This window comes from Neolamprologus multifasciatus, chromosome 5 (assembly GCF_963576455.1).
Source record: "Neolamprologus multifasciatus chromosome 5, fNeoMul1.2, whole genome shotgun sequence".
Classification (NCBI taxonomy): Eukaryota; Metazoa; Chordata; class Actinopteri; order Cichliformes; family Cichlidae; genus Neolamprologus; species Neolamprologus multifasciatus.
Genome location: NC_140443.1, coordinates 31,195,431 through 31,211,034, shown reverse-complemented (window position 1 = coordinate 31,211,034; position 15,604 = coordinate 31,195,431). Strand labels below are relative to the sequence as shown.

At 41.0% G+C, this 15,604-nt stretch overlaps 1 protein-coding gene across 21 annotated transcripts in view; it reads left to right on the top strand.

Annotated features, from left to right (window-relative positions):
• foxp1b (forkhead box P1b) overlaps window positions 1-15,604 on the top strand; it is a 144,587-nt gene that overhangs the window by 9,122 nt on the left and 119,861 nt on the right. For 11 of the 21 annotated variants that reach the window (XM_085160978.1, XM_085160953.1, XM_085160958.1 and 8 more), the window contains exon 3: window positions 7,830-7,891. The exons of 7 other annotated variants lie outside the window; for them this stretch is intronic. The gene's annotated coding sequence lies outside the window, so the exon portion shown is untranslated. Of the gene's footprint in view, window positions 1-3,876; window positions 3,997-7,829; window positions 7,892-15,604 lie in introns of all 21 variants that reach the window. 3 more of the 21 variants (XM_085160957.1, XM_085160965.1, XM_085160956.1) reach the window with 1 other exon arrangement.

Genomic DNA, 15,604 nt, shown 5'->3' with positions numbered 1-15,604 from the left:
AACAAGAGAATGAGTGGGTGAGTCACAGAGAGAAACTAAACTAGAACTGAAACCTATTTGTTGCTTATTTTGTTCCAGGTAGTAGAGTTAAAAGCATGAGAAAAAGTCTAATTGTGTACTTAAGGAGTGATGTGAACAGCACGTCACTTTCAGGTCTCTGCAAAAAGTGACGCTGGGAACGCCAAAGGCTGACTTTGTGTTTATAGTGACTTATGTACCGGTCAAGCTTACAACACATTGAAACAGTGTGCATAAAAAAGCAACCAAATTCTTTTTCCATGCCAGGTTTCCTACCAGACAAACAAACAAAAACAAAACACACACACACACGTATGTATTATTCATTTCACTGTATATACCTTTAATACTTTTGATAGAATCACTGAACGTATTTGGATAATTTCCTTAACTTTGGACTCGAGGCTGTAAATGACTAAATTTTGGAATTCAGAAATCAAAAGTCGAGGCCTCTCGAAACTAATGTCTCGTCATAACTCAAGAAGTCATATGCTGAGAATTTCACACAGAGTTTTTAACGTGAATTGATGTCCTTTCAACTTCCCGTTCTGCAAAAACACTTTCTGGCAACTTTTTTTTCAACAGGAATAGAAGGGGGAATTGTAACCATAATTCACATGTGTTGTGTTACTAAAACCACCTACACAAGGTGGGCTTGTGATTGGTTTTGTTTCTCTATTTATTTGTTTTTCTATTTTTAGCGTGATTACTCAAAAGGCTATGGATGGATGTGAGCTTAACCTGACTTTAGCAGTGATTCTGTTTTGCATCCGTATCTGTACTCTTGATCATTTCATTTGATACTTTTTGAAACACTCGTCAAATCGAAATTAGAAAAGTAGGTGAAAATCATCTAGATGTACTCTAGAAAATATTATAAAGGAATTCTAGATATTATTTTGGGTCCAGGGTCTCACACAAGTCGTGCTTTTCTGCAGTGTGTGAAAACTGACTACAAGTCCAGACATTGTGAAATGTAAGACTAATAAGAGCGATACTGGCAAAAGACATCAAAGTACATTCAGTGTCATGCTCCACGGTTGCTTTCCCTCTAGCTCACGGCTGGTACAATTTACATTTTATAGTTTACAGCCTTTTGTCTAAAAAATTCTGCACCTGTTGTAAATGCTGTAAATGTAACTTAAGCAATTAGCTGTTTTGAGTTATTGGATATTTTTCTGAAAGCCTTTTCATGTTGTGCATAAGGGGTGCATGATGTACAAGGTTTTAATGTGTTGACCGATCAATTTCTCACACTGAAAACAACTCATAGTGAGAAATGAGTAAATCAATCTTTTCATATCCTGCTACAGAGAGGAGCCGGGCCAGGCTTTTGAGTGCATTTCTGTGTACTTTATATGCAATTGTATGCCGAGATTGAAGGGCTAATTCAAAGAATTTTAATCACTCTGACAAACCCTCTTGCAGTGTCATCTTTTTTGCAAATGCCCTATAAAATGAATAGATGAGCAGTCTCTTTTTAGAGCATAATGGCTGCATTAGAATATGAGATGGATAGTAGATGAAAATTCTGAATCCTACATCTACGCTTTCTCTTTCACTCAGTCACTCTGATCTCTTTTATCAATAGTGATCCTGTTTAAAAGACCTTCCAGGGCACAGTGAAGTGTTTAGTTCAACCTCACATAGACAGAGCAATGGAAAAAGCAGAGGTGAGAACAATTTGAGCAATAAATTTTAGAATCACTGGTGCAGGATTGACTGTTTCAGTACAGGATTAGCTAATGTATGATTTCATGCTCTAGAAGCAATAATAGATTTGTTTTGTTTTTGCCTTCAAATCCCTCCACCTTCATTGATTGCAACGCCACACCCTCCTACTAGTGACCATCATAGTGACAGCTTTTTTTCCACCAAGTGAGATCATGCCATTGGAGACTGTGAGTTGTTCTCATCAGGGTCAACCACAAAATGCCAGTCAATATGTAAACAATGGTGGAGACAGTTTCTCATAGTCTAACTGACATTTTCTTGGCTGATGATTCATCTGAAGATGTCATCTCACAAAGTGTTTTCAGGGTGCTCTGTACTTAGAGAATGAATATTTCACTCGGTGATCTCTGTTCACCGCATTCACGGCCATATGCAGCACATGTTAGTATCACAGGCTGTTCACGGCAATTGACTTCTTGTCTGGACTCTGGTCCACTGTATTCCTGACATCAGAACAGAAGTTCTTGCCTAAACAAACTATTATTGCTGACAGAATGGACCTATTTATTTTCATTTTTCATTTTTACTGTAAACTTTCCAGTCCCTAAAACACAAGCAAAACCCCTGAAGAAATGGAGTGAACATCAGAAGTGGCTCTGATCATGTCCAAACAAACTTTGAGTCTCTAAAGATAACAGATAAAATGTTGTTTAATTTGTTCTCCACTGCTTTTTAAATACGATATTTCCTTCTCTAATTGGTGATATGCACAGATTTGAGCATTTAATTGCAATAGATGCACTATTTTCCTGTGACAGCCTACAGTAAAGAGTGAAAACACCCGTAAAATGAGTTTCAAAGCACTCCTGCAGCATCATCTAAAATGTTTATTCATACTGAATAGATATCAGCATGTGTCGTTGAATGTGTCAGCTGACAAATGATGAGAAACTTTAGTGTAGAGCTGCCAGAAATAAATATATTTCTATTTGATTTTTTAAACACACAAATAAAACCACGAGGGTAAATGAGTATTCACCTCAAATTATTCAGTACAGGATGTTTTGGTTTGTGATGACACTTCTATTCGGTTTGCCCCGTGATTGATGTCAGAAGTCTTTCAAAACAATAATGTAGAATGCACCACCAGAATCCACCTGAACATTTTTGCAGTTAGCAAGTTGTTTTTGATCAGAGGACATGTGGATGATTTTTATCAGATGGTGGCTACGTGCTACTATTGAGAGAACGATTAACAGGCGTTGTATTATTTACTAAAACATTGTCGTTATCAGTATTGGGAACTAAGAAAACATATGCAGTGATAATTCACTTACAGCCACAGAGTTGTTGTTGTTGCTTCACCGGTAAACGTTTTAATATGCTAATGATGTTGTGTTGAGGACACCTCCACATAAGGAGTAAACACAGGCGCCTTGTATTTTATCCTCCTTTTGTTTGTTTTTTTTTTGCTTCTTTAGATGGTGGTTTGATCAGTGTCAGCTAAAGGCATGTTTCTGATATAAAGAGCTCTGTTACTGAAGTTACAGGAGGCAAAGGAGTTTCCTTGCTTTCATGTTGTGAGAGTGAAACCACAGATATTTTTCTGCTTTCTCCACTCGTGCTAATGTAAATGATTTGCATGGAGTTTGTCCCTGCTGATTAAGGCTGTTTGGACTGTTCTTCTTTGGAACCATGCCAATTGAATTTTCTGCCTTCTAACACGCTTGGAGAGTGGGGAATATGGTTCTCATTGGGGCCTGAGGCTTGATCTCCTTCTAGCCTCCCCCAGTCCTTTCACATCACTCTGACAATTAGTAAGCTCGACCATTCCCAAATGACACACGTAATTAAAGAGTTGGCATTATAATTACAATATGCTTATTGTCTGTTTATGGGTTCTGTGAAGTGCATAATGCACTTGGAGATTTCTTTGGTGTAAATGGATTTAGGGCTCTTAATATACTTGGTGGCAAATGTGATTTCATGTGGTTAACATCTTGAAAAACCTCCTTTATCAGCCCGCTGACAGTTGCTCGGTTTGTCACGCATAAAACACAATTTTGGCTGAAAGAAAAAGGTGGCACCAGAAAAAAAATTATTTAGTCATGGGCTTTTAACAGGTACAACAGTAAATGTATGTTAAGTAAATGATGCAATTTATTTCCTTTTTCTCATTGCCAGATTGGCTGCCACGGGACCTCTGCCAGCTTTAAATAAGTGGTACACAGATGGTATTCACATGGTGCCCACTTGGTTACAAAACGGTCCCAGGGAATAAAGCCCTGCTACAACAACCATTAGGTCAGCTGGTGAGCCTGTTGCTTTTGCACTTGTGTGTACAAATGGGTTAATGTTGTGTCATTGGGCCGAATTCTTTGGTTAGCACGGCTCGTTCTCCGGGCTTCAAAGTGAAATGGAAGATGCACTGGTGAAGGCTGGGATAGAGAAATAGGAGAGAGATCCTCTCCTCTCCTCTCCTCTCCTCTCCTCTCCTCTCCTCTCCTCTCCTCTCCTCTCCTCTCCTCTCCTCTCACTCTGCAGCTGTGCGGGTCTCCAGGTTTGCTGGCTTTTTGGAGAAGTGGTGAACTGTGTCATCTCTAGTCACTAACAACTAACAGCTGCAGCGCCAGCCGCTGCTGCAGATCGAGGGACAATGTGGAACCGATTTTCTAACATAGAGAAATAAATAAACAAAGCCTGTGGAAAAAAAGAAACAATACCACAAACAACACACAGCTTATGCAAATGCGGGGAAATGTGTTCGTGAATCGATAAGCCCTATTTGTGTGCAAAGCGACTATAGGACAAGAGTGACCATTTTACCAGAGATCCACATAACCTGTGTGTGCTATTTTATTTGCAAGTGATACCTCAGAATATGTGTTTTTTTCTCCGTTACAGTATATGTCAAAGCTGCACATTATTAGTGTATTTACTAGTGCGTGTACTCGTAACATACCAGATGTTTGAACTAAAGTTGAAGCAAAGTTTTAGTCACTGTGGTGAGAAAGGAGTCAAACTTTTAGTGGGCTAAAGGTTGAATGTCATAACAAACTGCACACTCACATAGTTAATTAGAGATATTTTTCAGGAAATAGTTAATCTATGTCAGCATCTTAAGCCCTTTTACTTTTGGTCTCATTTGCTGCTCTTATAAATTTGGGCATTCTGAGTGTGGCAAGAAAAATGAAAACTTAACATTGTTTAGCTTTTAATCCCAGTCACCTTGTAATTGTTTCTTTGTCATAAGCAGCTATTACTATTGCTAGAAAATGGTAATGCTTTGAGAGACTCATCTCTTCTAGAGAATGGCTCTCTATCACACTCTCACATTCTTTTAAAAGGGAAAAGGAAGATGAATTTTGTCCATAAAGGCTGTATCACAAGGGCTTTTTATCCTAAATGGCTCTGGGGATTGTTATCTGTGGGAAGTGTGTCCTGCCTCCGTCGTGTTCAATCAAGTGTCCACTTAGCTGTGACTGGGAGTAATTGTTCCCAAGTGGGCCACACACTGACCTGTTAATGTCTGTGTTGACCCTGTAACCTTGTCAGCACGTCTTAGGGAGGAGTTTAAATCATGTGGATCTCCTCGGTGTCTTTACGCTACCGGGTCAAGTGGGCGTTGGTCCTGAAACACCACTCTCTTGTAATGGTCCCTGGTAGCATGGGTCAGCTAGGGGTGTTCCCAAAGATCGCCTCTTATTAAATGAGGTGCTGGGAGTGCTGTGACTTAATGGGTCAGGCCATTGATCCGATTCACCGCCAGTGTCCCAGTCTCTGCTCTGCGGCCCAGTCGGTGACTTGACTCTAGCTGATTTTAAGTTACACTAAACCAGAGAGCCATCTCACTTTGAATGTATCTTACTGAACCCTTCCCTTGAATTTCAGACTTTACACAGTACACATTCAAGGCAGCAGTGATGTTCACACATGGGCCTCTGCCCAGTCGGAAGATTTAAATAGTCCTGGGTGGCAGAGCAAGCTTGAGTGTACGCCTAGAGGAGGATGAAATATAACTTTTAGTTGTTTACTAATAAAGTTGCTTACTCATAATGTATAGTTACATTCAAAGAAAGCTATTTCTGATATTATTGTATGATGTATGGATGCACTGATATATAGTCTGATTATGAATTTAGGTCAATTTTGGCACTGCTGACTAGTATTAGCATATAGATAAATAATGGTAAATGGTCTGTATTTGTATAGCGCTTTACTTGGTCCTAAGGACCCCAAAGCGCTTTACACTATACACAATCATCCACCCATTCACACACTGGTGATGGCAAGCTACAGTGTAGCCACAGCCACCCTGGGGCGCACTGACAGAGGCGAGGCTGCTAGACACTGGCGCCACCGGGCCCTCTGACCACCACCAGTAGGCAACGGGTGAAGTGTCTTGCCCAAGGACACAACGACCGAGACTGTCGGAGCCGGGGCTCGAACCGGCAACCTTCCGATTACAAGACGAACGCCCAACTCTTGAGCCACGATCGTCCCCATTGTGGTTGAGTAGTATGTTATTTCTCGAAAAGGAGATGTCTTTGTTTACCAGGAACAAAGAGATAACTAAATAGATACAAAATAAAAAGACTGGATATATCATTAATAGCTATTGGCTAAATCAAATAAGAGCGCTTGAGAGCTCATGAAATCCCAGTCTATTTGTGATACAGCGCGTAAATCCCATCATATTTGGATCTTCTCATGAAGTCTGAGTGCTGTACTTTTGATGTGGCAAACTTGGCAGCAATCCTTGGCCGAAGTCACAGACCGCCCTCTGTCGTCAAACTTGAAGTTAGGGGACCGTCTGAAAGGAAGTGCTTCAATTGAAGGGCATGGGGACACAATAGAGGAGCCATCAATCCATGAGGGGGGCTGTCTGTTGGGATCAACATTTTTTGTGAGTAATGACAGGCATGCAACAGAGTAATCAGAAGGGTCTTATCTTGGGCCAATGGTAGGCCCAGGAATGTGGACGGCCTGTGGAAACAGCAGTTGCACTAATGGGGTTAGTTGAATTCCATACTGGTGAATTATGAGGAGCTGGGACGTTTGGGCTGTGGTTTGTTGTGTCTGGTTGGAAAGCTCCACCGCTCCACACACAGAGTTATAGATTTGGTTTTTAACACGCTTTCTCATAGAGCAGGCCAATTAACTGGGAGCTGCACTGCTTTGCTGTGTTGCTAGAGACACAGCCACATTAAACAGCAAACATGTACACACATATATCACGGGCCAACAAGCCACACATGCAGCCGTGACTCCTGTGACAGGGACAAAACCAGATGTAATCTGTTATGCAGCCTCATTTGCATGATCTGAATTGTATATGGAAGTCATTAGCCTCTTTCCACTTGTTTATCTGGCTACAGATGAATGCTTTTGAGCTAAACAGGTTTTTAAATAAACTACATGCGTGTCGTGTTGCAAGCTATTTTGGAATGTACAAGTGCTGTGACATTTATGTCAAAGACTATACAGTAATATAAAATATGTTACTCAGGTTTCTGTTTTACACTCATCAAACCACTCGGAGTTGTGGCATTTTTCTTGTCATATCGCGACGGTGATTAACGCCTATTACACAACCTTAATTATCCTTTTGTGTCACCTTGCTTATTTTGTTGTGCGATTTGGTACTGTTCTTTGCTGCTTTTCTTTTTTACATTTACATATTATAAAGTACACGCTGTATAAAATCAATTCAGCATATTGTTATGTTGATATTGCAACTACTCAAAGGGAATATTGTAACATCTTTACTGGTTTAGGGTCAGACATAAACCACAGATACAAACACTTTTGATATTTTTCATTGTGTACCTGTCATAGTTTCTTATGTGCATGTTCTGATATGAAAGGAAGATAACTTGGTATGCATATAGGCCAAGAGATGCCAACAGGAATCAGTGTGTCATAACTTAACAAATACCTGTGGCTGAAGACCATCACGTTTACTTTTGACATTCCTTATGTCATTTCTGTACGCGTGGGCTTCGCGGACCGGGGTAGGGGCTTTCCCCACCTTTCACTTCCTGTTTGTAATCTTTGTATCTTTCCCCTTCCTTTTCTCTCTCTCTCTCTCTCTGTTTGTGTCCTCTGTGTGAAACCCCCGTGGTCCTGCCCTCAAGACCGTAAGCTGAAGTCTGATTGGAGGAATGGCGTGCCAATCGACCCTGCACCAGTGATCAGGGTATGTGTCAGTCCTCCCACTATAACTCTTCTCTTACTGCATACAGTAATGTGCCTGCTGTTTGTCTGTGAAGTGTCTTCAAAGCACTGTGAGATGTGACTTTTCGGCTTACGTGTTTCAAGCCATAATTTGTTTGAAACACATCCCAACAGAATATCGTCAGTTTTTTAGCAGTTTCACTGTTAGGCTTCACTGGCTACTAAGCACAGATGTGAATAATAGAGACACAAATAGTCCCGGAGAGAGTTTACTGTTTTGGGGAAAATATCTAATTTTAGTGACCATTATTACAATTATTTTAAATAAATAAACTTCAGCTCTGCATCTGGGAGGACTGGTCCCAGGCTTCTAAACTGCTGCCCCGCTTGTCCAGTTTTTGCCAGGAGTTTAAAAAAGGCTGCTCCTGTAAGTGGCTGTTTTCCCAGATGGAGAATCAGGACAGTCAATCAGGGGTACTTCACTACCCCCTATTCCTGGAGGTCCCAATTCAGACCTTTTAAATGGAAACTCTTAAAACAATGATATGATATTGTTCGATTCAAGTATGAAGGATAATAATACAAAAGTTTAACCATGATTTGGGTAACATTTTGAGGGTGAAGTTGTAATTCTAGCTGTTCTGGCCATTACAACCATTTAAAATGTCCTTCTATTATCTTCTTGAAACAGTGAGGTGATTAACTGAATAATAATAGTTGGCACCTGATTTTTGGATGAATTCAGAAAGAGTATAAAAGCATAAAAATTCACAGCTTCCTAAATATTTGCTGGTTTTCAGAGTCTTGTGAAAGTAGCTTAAATCTTTGTATCTTTGGGTTTTGGATTGCTGGTCAGACAAAACATGACACGTCCTTGAGCATCAGAACTTGATAATGGGAATTGTTTGAATTTTGTTAGAGATAATAAAATTAGCTGTTGCTCTGCTAGTCTGAAAGAATAACACAAATGACAGCTTTAATATATAAAAAAAAGCCTTTTCTTCTTCCAGAAAAATCCATACTTTTTGTTTTCGTGACTGTTATGTCCAGAAGTTTTTAGTGCCCCATTATAACAACAGTCTAAAATCAATAAATTGTTTAATATCTGTTAATGCAGCACGTCACGCGCTGTTTAAACGTTGCACCATCTGCTGCTTTCTGTTTGTGACTCTGCTTTGTTTTTTAATATCTTTGGTGTGAAGTAGTCTTTCCATCCCTCTTCTCACCTCTGTCTGCCCCGGGAGCCCTGATTGGCTGAACACTTTCTGCACTATAGTCTGGCTGCTTGCCAGCCATACTGCCAGTGGCTGCCGTGCCCCCTGATCAGAAGAGAATGTGACATTTGTGCAGAGGTAATGGAATCTGCGTGCAATTAAATCTCTGACTGTGAAGAGGAGTCTATCTCCTCCTGCTCCCCCCATTTCCTGCCATTCCCAGCAGCAGGGGGGGTCAGGCACGATGATGAAACCATCCCAGCAGGCCCCTTCGCTGCACTCTGTTTCCCAATCTCCATGTCAGGTTGTATTTTTTAACTTTGCTGCACTAGACCTGCCTCTATCTGGCAATTAATTGCAGAAAACGTCCGTTAGGAATCTCTCCAAATATTGTATAAAAATTAATATTCAATTAGAAAGATTACGTTACACGGCGGTAACATTACCAGCGTTGTGGTGAATACTGCTGCAGGTGACAGTTGTTATTTAGTCGTGAGCGTTGTTGGGTAGTTAAGCATGGTCGGATGTGTTCTTTTCTTAGACGACTGGCACAGAGCGAGAAAGACAGCGAGGCAGAGGGCAGATTCATGCATGGATGAGAAAAGGGTCATATCTCTCTGCTCCTCTTTCTCTACTGGCCTGCCACTACACTTAACGCCTCATTTGTGGGCTTTGTGGCCAATGGCTTGAGTCTGCTATCCGTTGCCATAAAAGGCAGTTTTTTCCTCTCTGCTGATGGGGCACTTGCTTGTGGGTTAATACCAGACCCCCACTACAGGCAGACTCATATCTAATGGATAATGGATATGCGTATCCCCATCAGGACTGCTCATAAACATAAAACTCGCTGCTGCCATTGTATTGGTGGAGCTAGCTGAGAAGAACAGAGCAGCACCATGTGAGCATTTCCCTTGAACTTGTGTAGGAGTAGTTCATATCTGTGTTCCTTGTCCTCACAGGGTGGACCGAGATGCAGGATATCCAGGTCAAGGTTTGGCTAAATCCTCCCTTGTTGTTCACACCCTGTGTAGGTCTGTCCTAAAGGCACAATCTAAGGCTATACCTCCCTGCAGATCGGCCACTCGATCAACTACATAATGTGATTATTGAAATGGGAATTCATCTTCCTGTTCCTTCGAACAATGAAAGATTACAGTTTATTTTTTCACGTTCTGCTGCTGAGTGTCAGAGCCCAGCTTTAATGTGACTGGTTTCCTGTCACAGTTGACTCTTCTTTTTACGTTCAGCTTTCTCTGGTAATGTATTTTGTCATGATGAATTATTAATATCAGCGCTGGTTGAAGGGAGTGTTGTCTCAGAAAATATGAGAGTTACTCTGTTTCTTTGTATTCCTGCAACCAAGGGTTAATTTACACCAACAATCAAATGAACCTTCCCGTTTCCTTGCTGCCGTATGGATCGTGCTGAAAAGCTGCTGGTCTTAACTTTATTCGCTAACATCCTGCTAAACAACAGAGAGAGCCATTCCTGTTTTCCTCTGTTACAGATGGCTTTGGTGTGTTTTGCGATAAAGAGAAAAAGGCTTTGCTCGGAGAAGGAGAGAGAAGAGGCTTACGCCATTAGTGTCATTCGAATGGTGAATTAGATCAGACTGACAGATAGATGCGGAAAATTGTTTTAATTGTATAATTATCTCTGGTTAGCCACTTGTGCGGAAAAGTGCTGTGATGTGGGTGAAGGCCGGGGAAGAGCACATTTTGGCCTTTATGTGCTTATTTTGTCTTTGCACAGCAAATGAACAACAATTGGGGGTCCTAAGGATAAAACATAAACACACCCAAACGCACAGACACTCACACTCCCCCTGGGCAGGTTGAGACGTGTTCATTGAAATGCTGCCCTTTAAAGTAATGTGTCTGGCCAGTGAGCCTTCTCCTCAGGCAAAGAGGAAGGCGCCTATAACTGTCTGATGAAGATGGCACAGCTTAGCACAAGTGTAACAGCTAGGCACAACATTTGGAGGAGAAGGAGAGGCTGAATATATTTGTGGCATGCCTAACCGCATTCAGCTGATTTCTGATCGGATGCAAAATAGTAGACTACACGCAGATGGCAGTAAATACGTGGCTTCATAACTGCCGCCTGCTTTGTGCATTTTTTTTCTTTTGTAAAACATTCCCATGAAAGAGTTTGCATGAAGCTCCTATCTTCAACTGCCAATTTGGTTGGAAAATATTGCTGTTTTAAACAGTGACGACTTACTGTTGCAATATGTGCTACTGCGTAGCGTCCGATTTATTAACGTAGTCCTAATTTGTTAATTATTTTTCACGTAGATCATTATTTTAATAGTTTTGGACAGAAGCAATCTACCATTCCATCCTTTGGGCAAACATTGTCATTACTGTTGAAGTGTCAGCTGCTTTTACTGAATACTGCTGCTGTTTTAAAGCTTCTGTAGAGGTCTTGGGTTCAGATTTAAAGAAAATGTCCTGATCTTAATTCCAGCAGACTTTATCATTGAAAGGATTTGCTGCAGTTTTCTAAAATACCTAATGCTCTGTTTGGTGTCCTCTAAATGTACAATTGTCATTACATTTTCATAGAGATAAAAGCATCCTGGCTGTAGCATATAGTCTTATTTTGACAGATCAGTTTCTGAGTGATTTTTTTTCTAGCCCGGTGGGCAAAGCTAAGCCCAGGCCAAACACTGACGCGCTGCAGTCAGCAGCTGCATGCCATTTTCAGCTCAGCTCATTCAAGTGTAATAAAACAATGCAAGAAGTGCTGGAGGATTGCGGCCCTGGATGCTCTCGCTCTTGAAATAGGACCACCTTTCGGGCAACCGTATAAACAGTAAGGGGAGCTGCTATCCTGTGAGTTTCTGTCGTTCATTTAATTCATCGAGCGTTCCTGTTCCTGCTTGTGTCCACGATCAGAAATATTTGATTATGTAACAGGCCTGGTGCTTTGTAATCGTATCAAGAAAGACCTTCAATAGTTAATCAAAAAATGAATGTTTGCACACTGCACCAGTCTCTAAATCCACAGCGATTCATGGACTGCGAGCTTGTCATGTCTCAGTTGTTACCTTCGTCATGCTCTGTTGTTCAGTTGCATCTCCTGTTATAATGCACAGGGGATTAGCAGGTAACAAGGCAGCAGCACTCCTCTAAGGATGTTGCGCGTGGCTTTGAATGTCTCACACAATACAACATAAATGAGGCGGGGGGTGGGTGTCCCACCAAATGGTGATTTCCCAGCTACACAGGGAGCCTCCTCCTGGATAATGTGGTAATGAAAGGTGACAGGAAGGACTCAGGGTCTGGAACGAAGCCGGGGCAGCTGGTCAGAGCAGGAGTATAGGAAGTAGTGTGCACCCGGGCTAAAGTGCAGCGAGAAGCAAATTAAAGCTCATATCTGCCATCTCCCTCGCCTCCCTGCACTTTCCTGTTTGGACTTGAAGGTGATTGGGAGCCAAGGCGGTGACAGTTGACGGAAGCTGCGCGGAGGAGAGAGTATTTATTTACAGTGAGATGCAGCGATGCTTGTTCAGGATGCGGTTTCACGCAGGATGTGCACCCCCTTCTCCACCACCACCACCACACACACAGACACACACCTCCTCCCATCTTTCTCATCTCCACCCTTACACTACAATCCCCAGGTTTGATCAAGAATGGGATGTGGGTTATTGGAGAGGAGGGGCTGGCCTGCTGCAAGCCAGGCAGCCTGCATTGTGTAAGAGGCTGGGTCTGGATCCAGCCAGCAGAGAGCTCACTCAGCATGTCTTCCTGCCTAACCCAGGAGGTGGTACCAAAGTCAACATGGGTCACTGAAAAAAAGGAGTGTGTGAAGCACTAAGATTGTATTGTGTGACAGAGATTTTCTTGAGGTGTTACATAATCTAAGTAAAAAAAAGACAGTGAACAAAACAGAGCCTGTGAGAAAAGCTTACATTTAAAAGAGTGTGTGTTTTAAGAAAGTTCAAACGAGTGTGTCAGGTACCCTTCCAGGAATTCTACCTTGTAAAGCAGGGGTGGGCAGGTAAGGGTGGGGGTGGGGGTGTAAATCCCAGTAATTACACTGTACACTGGTTGAAGTGCAATTACCATTGTTGTCACCCTATAATACACTATTCAGTATTTTAGTAAACTGCTCATTTTAAAACATGCAAGTGTGTGCAACATCCTTTCATACCACCCAGGAGGAAATATCCTGAAACTATTAGTTGATTAGTCAGATAAAAGTGAACCTGCTGCAGGCACACCTTTTTTGCTTTTTCATTACCTTCCAACTTCGGCTTTCGTCTGGTAGGATATCAGATGGTAAAGCATGTGAGTGTGTTGAAAAGGTGAGCCGTTCTGATCTCTGCTCACTAGCTGTCATGTCGGCATTAATCCGTCCAAAGTTTCAAAGGCAGGTTTTATGACCCGCCTTACGGCCTCATCTGTGTGGACAGCAGCATCTAAACTCTGGAGAACCTGCCACATAAAATCCACATCTGTTAAAGCCTAAATTGTAAAACAGCCCCCACATGTCCAGGCAGTGTTGAGTTAATAATATACTTAAAGTACAGCTCCCTGCAGCAACGGCAGCCATTGTCTTACATTCACTTCTTTGGGCAACACTTACAGTTTTTTGAATGCCTTTTTGGACCTGCACAGACAATTTTAAAAATTTTTTTTTAATGTTTTTGACAAGTAAAGTTTAGTAGTCAGTCTCGTAGAATTATCAAAATTGAATTTGTAACAACCAAGTGCTGAAACCAACAAGAATGTTTGGATATACTACACTGAATCTACTTTTACTTGTAGTGTAGTTAAAGATCAATATGAAAACGACAGACAATTTTTATTAAATCAGAAGTAGGATTAGAAAGCAAAAGCATTAAGCAAGTATTATTCTCAGTCTTGAGGTTTGCCGCCACTGTCCAATATATAAAGGATGATTAACACATCTGTGGGTGATGCAATTTAAACAGCAGTTGTCATTACAGATACACAGTTGCTACACACACGTTTGTCGTCACAGTCTCTAAAAGAGGAAGTATTGCTTCTCCTCGCTGGTGAATTCAATCATTGCTTCCATCAGTGCTCTCAGAAGTCAAATGTACTGCGCGTTAACAAGTCCTTTCTGCGCTTCTTTTATCCCTTTTAGTTAGCCGTGTGCTAGTCATTTCTGTCGTGGGACACATCTTCAAATCTGTGAAGGTAGCTATTGACCTGACAGGAGCAGCATGTGGATGTGACTCACATATACAACAACATAAATTTCAGTACTGATTTGAGGTTTCTTCAAAGGCATCTGGCAAATAACCTAAGGGAGAACCACAGTGCGGCAGTCGAGGGGGAAAGATACATTTAGAATAACCATGAAAAGCAGACGTTGTTGGTGGGAGGGCAGATGAGTAATGTAAGATAACCAGTTACCACATAGTTCTTTTTTAGGTGTCTCGTGTCAATGACTTCAGAACGTTGAGGATTTATTTAAATTAACAAGGTACAATTGACAGAAAATACATTTTAAATGTTATGTGACTCAGTAGCTAGTAGCTAGAGCTATCGTGTATTCTACATGTGTTTGTTAAATTGGTTTCACATAGTGAAGTAAGTGTAGGCGCAAGTAAAAAGCTAAAAAAGTTTGGTGTCAGAAAGCTTTTTATTGTTATTTTTTACTTTTGGCTCTGTGTGATGTCAGGTAGAGGGGATATTTTTGATATTTTCTTCTAACAAAGTACAACTGTGGCTATTACTGCAGCTCCACCCACCTGCTATTTATGACAGTTGGGGGGAGGGGTACATGAAGATTATTTTGAAGTGTACAAAAACTTTTACTAGAGAATAAGAACAAAAAATATGTAGCTCAAAATGAGCAGAATTGTGAATTAATTAAAATTAGTGAATAAAAATTCACTAATGCATTACAGCACAAGTGATTTGATCTAAAGGTCTTGACATAAATAGGCAATGGCTGACTGTGCTTTTGTAATATCTGTATTTATGGGGGTAAAAATAATTTGCAATAGCAATATACTGCAAAGTTTATTTCCATTCACAAACCAAACATTCCCTCTTTAAAAAAGTGTATTTTAGCAACATTAGGAAGTTCAAATAGATTCATATAGTATTGTTAAATGCTTTTATCGGGTCGGCAGACTCAGCAACAAAACTTGTAACTGCTCTAGACACAGAGGGAACAGTCTTAAAGTGTTTTTATTCATCTATGGCAGTGTATGTAATAGATGATGACAGCATGGTCACCTCTTCCTTCAATTGGTTTGGATTTTCTATTTACTGCTATACACAATGCTGTGTATAGTTGGGTCTTAGCCTAATTGATGTTTTGGAAGATGAGTCCAATTGGATGAGTCATTAGGCCTATTACCAGAGTTTTATTAAATGCCCCCACCCAAAAGGGGGGAAAAAGTCCGCTCTGGAATATTTCCTTCCTAGAATAACAGGCGCTTGGATTGGTAAAAGGCAGATAATATATGTGTGAGATTGATCAGTGAGTAGCGACCCCATTATCTCCTGAGATGTTAATTACACTGTGCTCAT